This window comes from Rhipicephalus microplus, chromosome X, assembly GCF_043290135.1.
Source record: "Rhipicephalus microplus isolate Deutch F79 chromosome X, USDA_Rmic, whole genome shotgun sequence".
In the NCBI taxonomy this organism is placed as follows: Eukaryota; Metazoa; Arthropoda; class Arachnida; order Ixodida; family Ixodidae; genus Rhipicephalus; species Rhipicephalus microplus.
Window position 1 is genome coordinate 24,368,570 of NC_134710.1, and position 6,176 is coordinate 24,374,745.

General features: G+C 51.4%; 1 pseudogene; it reads left to right on the forward strand.

Annotated features, from left to right (window-relative positions):
- Positions 1 to 694: 694 nt before the first annotated feature.
- On the forward strand, positions 695 to 1,396 carry LOC142776807 (ras-like GTP-binding protein Rho1; annotated as a pseudogene).
- The last annotated feature ends 4,780 nt before the right edge of the window (positions 1,397 to 6,176 follow it).

The window sequence follows — 6,176 nt, forward strand, 5'->3', positions numbered from 1 at the left end:
ACGACCGAGGCCTTGTTGACTCTCCTGCTTGGCGCAAAGCGTCTTGAAAACAGAGGACTACGCATGTCTTCAGATCGAGACACCGCCCAGCGACACAGCGCTCACTTCGGACAGCACGACTGTGGCATCGCCACCTCGAAGCGCAGAGCACAGGCGGATGGCGAAGACCTGGTGTTTGCAATTGGGAAGCGCCGTTTCGGACTTGCGGGCTTCCAGTGAAATGCATGCAACATCGTCATGCACGGCCACGAGCTCATTTGCAAAGCGCCTCCGCTTCGCACATGTGCCTTCTTCGCGAAACGCCTTCGGGTCGAGTCCTGCTATCACCTTCGGCTCCTGTGCAGGGTCTACCCGGGGGGCATCAGCGAAGCAAGCATTTTTTGCTCCTTGAAGGCCGGTTCATGCGCTAGCTTTAAGTCCTCGGCCTGAGCTACGCCACGCATCCGCGGCTACTCAGAGAGGACTTCAACGACCAGCCTCGTAAACTGATGCGCAGTTTTTCGCCGGGCGACATAATGTCGCACTTGTCCCCAGCACCATGCGCGGCTGGCATGGTACTATATAGCGAGTTGAGGATCACATTTCCTGCTCCTTGAAGTGGCCCACGAGATCCTGGACGGCCCTCTTGAAAGGCATGGGCAGCCGTCAAACTCCCAACCGTGTATATATTTGATTTCCCTAACAGAGACCACAGATGGCGGCGATCCGAAAGAAAGTCGTGATAGTCGGAGACAGCGCATGCGGTAAGACGTCTCTCCTCAGCGTCTTCAGCAAGGATCAGTTCCCCGAGGTCTATGTGCCCACCATCTTCAAAACTACGTCGCCGACATCGAAGACGATGGAAAGCAGGTTAAGCTGGCCTTATGGGACACAGCGGTGCAGGAGGACTATGACCAGTTGCGGCCCCTGTCGTATCCGGACACAGACGTGATTCTCATTTGTTTCAGCATCGACTCCCCAGATTCTCTGGAGAAAATCCCGGAGAAGGTGACGCCCGAGGTGCGCCACTTCTGCCCCAACATGCCCATCATACTCTTGGGGAACAAGAAGAACCTGTGCAATGACCCGCACACGCTGCGGGAGCTTGCGGAGATGAAGCACAAGCTCGTGGCACTGGATGAAAGGTGCACCATGGCAGAGAAAATCAACGCCTATGGCTACCTGGAGTGCTCTGCCAAGATCAAGGACGGTGTGCGTGAGGTGTTTGAGACTGCAGCGAGGGCCGCCTTGCAGGTCAAGAGGCCGAAGAAGACAAAGTGCGTTCTGCTGTAGAGTTAAAAACTTTTTTTCCCGTTCCCGGTGAGAAGCCAGACAAGGGAGCTGGAGGTGCTTCTCTCGCTGCAGTGTCTTCGCCCCTTTGTTGTGCGCGCCACCACCTTCTCTACGTTGAAGAAAAAGCTTCAGGGTCACCGTGAGTGACTTTTCGCTTCCTGATGGCTTCTTGCAGAATATGAATGTGCTTTTTCAAGATGTGTATAGCCAACGTGTGCAGCAGGCGCTCAAGAAACTCGCAGCACAGACTCACCATGTCCTTGGTTATATTGAACGTTATACACACATGTCCAACACGAGTTTGAGTTTTGGTCCGTTGTACAGTAGCAAGTACTGCTTCGGAGAAGTGGTCTATTTTGTAGTCACATCGAATATATTGAATATATGGAAGAAGAAAAAGAGTAGTGGAGCGGCACCTGGACTGTGTGGTTAGGTGGAAGCGTTCTAGGCCTGTCTCAGAAGTACACTGCTATTTCACAACGCCATTTCACCTCATCTGTAAATAAACAGTCACTCGTAACAGTTTGGTGGAAGGTGCCGGGTGCATCGATCTGGACGACCAAGCTCTACCGATTTCGCGACGTAGCAGACGCTTGGCAGGCTTGCCACCACAGCTACCAGACATGGAGGACGCGGGAGCAGGCCATAACAGCCTCGTTGCTGATGAGCAACACGCTCACGCGCCAGGACAAGTTCGCTGCGGCATGCCGGAACGCCAGCCGAGGACCTTTTCGGGGCAGCTGGATGACGATGTTGACGACTGGCTCAAGCACAACCAAAGACTGAGTCGCAGCAACCGCTGGAGCACTGCTAAGCAGCTCGAGAACGTGGTATTTTTTCTCGTCGGCACCGCGTCTCTTTGGTTCGACAACCATGAGAGTGCATTGACCACATGGGACATTTTCGTGGACGAGCTGAAGAGGTGTTTTGGTGACTCAACAGCTAAGGTCAAGCAAGCGGAGCAAACGCTTTCACGCAGAGCTCAGTTACCTGGCGAAACATGCACCACCTACATCGAGGCCGTCTTGAAGCTTTGCGGAATTGTGAGTGCGACCGTGTGTGACAAAGATAAGGTAAGTCATTTGCTCAAGGGGATCGCGGAAGACGTGTACGATTTCCTTATCACTAAGGAAGACTTACGCACACCTTCCGACCTAAGGAGACACTGCCGAGCGTTTGAAGCGCTAAAGAGGAGGAGAATCCTATCAAAATTAGGACGTCTTGAGAATGTGCCCACGATTGCAAGTGTCAACCTTCCATCGCAGGACGACATCGCTTCTCTTATAAGACGAGTGGTTAAAGAAGAACTTGTTCAACTGCGAGCTGTGGACACCGCTGGTGTCTGCCATCAGTGTGCATTAGACCAACGTCCCCGTGAACCACTGGTACCTCGGATGCGACAGAGCTGCTTTGAGCCTCGCCCGAATTACACCGATCGGTTCGAACGACGGAGTGAACGACCACTCGAAAACCAGGAACGCAGGCAAGGTGCGTCACAGCGATTCACTCCTCGACCACCATCGACCGGCTTTTATCAACCGACGAGGTTTACTTCACCGGGGACGACTAGACGCGACACCCGTACTTGCTACAACTGCGGGCTACCTGGACACATCGCTAGGTGCTGCTACCGTCCCCAGCAGCGAGCTCCACGATTCAACGTGTACACGCCCTATGTGCCTGCTGGCGAGTCTCGACCATTTCAGGGCTCTTTCCAACAGCAACACGCAGCACGTGCTGACTCGCCTTGCTACGACCGCAGCGTTACCCCCCCACCCGCACGCCAACAGCGATCCCCGTCTCCGCGTCGCCACTCGGGGACGCCACCACCACTGGAAAACTAACTGGTGCGACCAAAGGGGGCGAGGCCGCAAAATCATCTTCCGCAAGACCCCCTTGTGTTGTGATGGTTGAGAACAGAGTGTTTTTGTAGACAATGTGAGTACTGTTGCACTAGTTGATACTGGTGCTGCCGTTTCCATAATGAGCATGTCTTTTAAAAATCGCCTTGGGACGAAAGTAATGTTTGCTTTGAATCGGAGTGCTACGTTCCGCGGCGTAGGGGGAGAAACGTTGAGCCCGGTTGGAGTTTGTTCTGTTTTACTTTCTGTAGGAAATCAAACGTTTCGAGCTGAACTAACGGTGCTTGCACGAGCAACCCACGACGTCATTCCAGGTATAGATTTTTTGCGGGAATGTGGTGCTACTCTAGATTGTGGTAGTGGTTGGATTATTTTTCGTCCCATGTTGCCGTCTCTATTGACGAAAGATACCGTTGATGACTGCTTGGAAGTGTTTTCTGTGTGTGAAGACGTCCGCTTGGCCCCACATACCGCAATTTTTGTGCGTGTAAACTCTTCGCTTTCTTGTGTGGGTTCTTACTACGGTTTAGCCGAGCCGAACTTCAGTAACGCACTTAAGAAAAACGTTATTGTGCCTCGTTGCCTCGTGCTTACCGTCGATGGTTGTGCCGATTTGTTGACTGTGAACGTTTCCGCGCAGCCCATATATCTACCTGCAGGACTTAAATTGGCAAGCTTTCAAGAGCAAAGTACTCTTACCATACGGTCACTCCAACTGTCGGTGGATGTAAAGAAACCCCACGCCAACTCGTAACCCGACTATTCTGCCAGCATTGACCGTATAATTATTAAGTCACTTCCATCAACTGAACGGTCGCTGCTGCAGGAGGTGATCGCACGCTACGCCTCAGTTTTTGACTTTGCCCAAGACGAGACGTCTACCGTGACGCCACCGTCTTCACGTACGCAACACCGCATCTATACAGGCTAAGCACCACCAATATGCCAGAAGCCCTATCGCGTATCGCCTTCTGAAAGGAAAGTCATCGCTGAGCAAGTTGAAGACATGCTAAAAAAGGGCGTCATACAAGAATCGTTTAGTCCATGGGCAGCTCCTGTCATTCTAGTGAGGAAAAAGGATAATTCATGGAGATTCTGCGTAGACTATCCTCGCCTAAATGCCATCACAAAAAAAGACGTCTACCCTTTGCCACGTATAGATGACGCCGTGGACTGCCTGCGTTCTGCCTCCTATTTTTCTTCTGTTGACTTGCGTTCTGGGTATTGGCAAATTCCTATGCATCCCGCAGATAAAGAGAAGACGGCCTTCGTAACACCAGATGGTCTCTTTGAGTTCAACGTTATGCCCTTTGGTTTGTGCAATGCTCCAGCGACATTCGAGAGATTTATGGATACAGTACTCCGCGGACTAAAATGGGAAATTTGCATGTGCTATTTAGATGACGTGATTATCTACGGCAAGACTTTTCAAGAGCATAACCACCGCTTGTCGCTTGTGTTTGAATGCTTACGCGAAGCTGGCCTTGTTTTAAACTGAAAGAAGTGTCATTTTGTAGAACGTCAAGCCCTCGTATTAGGCTTTCTCGTGGATAAAGAAGGCGTGCGACCAGACCCACACAAGACCGCAGTGGTTCGCAACTTTGAACCACCACGAACAGTGAAGGACCTGCGAAATTTTCTGGGTCTGTGCTCATATACCCGCCGATTTATTAAGAACTTCGCACAACTTGCCTCACCACTGACGTCCCTTCTTCATAAAGACACACCGTACTTGTGGGATGATAAATGTGAGGCTGCATTTCAACAGCTAAAGTTTTTATTGACTTCAGGACCCATCCTAAAGCATTTTGATCCTGATGCTTTGACTGACATTCATACTGATGCTAGAGGGTTAGGTGTTGCTGCTGTGCTGCTCCAACTCTGCAACAGCCGCCAGCACGTCGTAGCATATGCCAGTCGGACACTGACTCAAGCAGAGACGAACTACACCGTCACTGAGCTCGAGTGCTTAGCAGTCGTCTTCGCCATTCAGAAGTTCCGACCGTATCTACATGGCCGCGAGTTCACAATAGTGACCGATCACCACTCACTATGCTGGCTTGTGGGACTTCGTGACCCGTCTGGCCGGCTGGCTCGTTGGACGTTGTGCCTCCAAGAGTACAGCTTTTCTGTTATCTATAAGAGCGGACGATGTCACACAGATGCCGACTGCTTATCCCGCCTTCCTTCAGTACACACCAATGCTGACGACAATGACATTGATGACTATTTAGTTTCTGTCTCGTCCGACTTCCCAGATACCAGCAGCTTCAAACATGAGCAGCAGCGCGACCCTACCCAGAAACCCTTGCTCGAAGCTGCACATAACTCCGTCGACAAGCACTTTAAAATTTCAAATGACTTGCTGTATAAAAGAAACTATTCAGCCAATGGCCTCCCTTTGCTTCTGGTGGTGCCGGAAAGCCTGCGCCAGGTCGTCCTTCGTTCTGCGCACGATGGCATAACAACCGGTCATCTCGGCTTCACACGTACGCTACATCAACTACGTGAGAGGTTCTACTGGCCGAAAATGTGGAAGACCACAAAACAGTACGTCACCAGCTGCGCTATATGTTAGCGCTACAAGCGATCCACCACTGCCCCGGCAGGTTATTTGCAGCCTATCCCTCCACCGACATCCCCTTTTGAAAAAGTCGGCATCGATTTGCTCGGACCCCTTCCTAAGACCCCATCGGGCCACCGATATGTTATAGTGTGCGTGGATTATTTAACGCGTTATACGGAAACGGATGCACTGACATCGGCCACAGCAGCTGCTGTTTCTTCTTTTCTGTTACAACGGGTCATACTGCGTCACGGTGCTCTACGGGTTGTCATCAGTGACCGTGGACGACAATTTATGGCCGATGTGGTTGAAGAAATTTTGCGCCTCTGTGGCTCCTCTTATCGCCACTCCACCCCTTACCATCCGCAAACTAACGGTCTCACTGAGATAACAAATCGAACTCTCACGAATATGCTATCGATATACGTTGATGCTGACCACAGGAACTGGGACGCCGTCTTACCGTTTGTTACTTA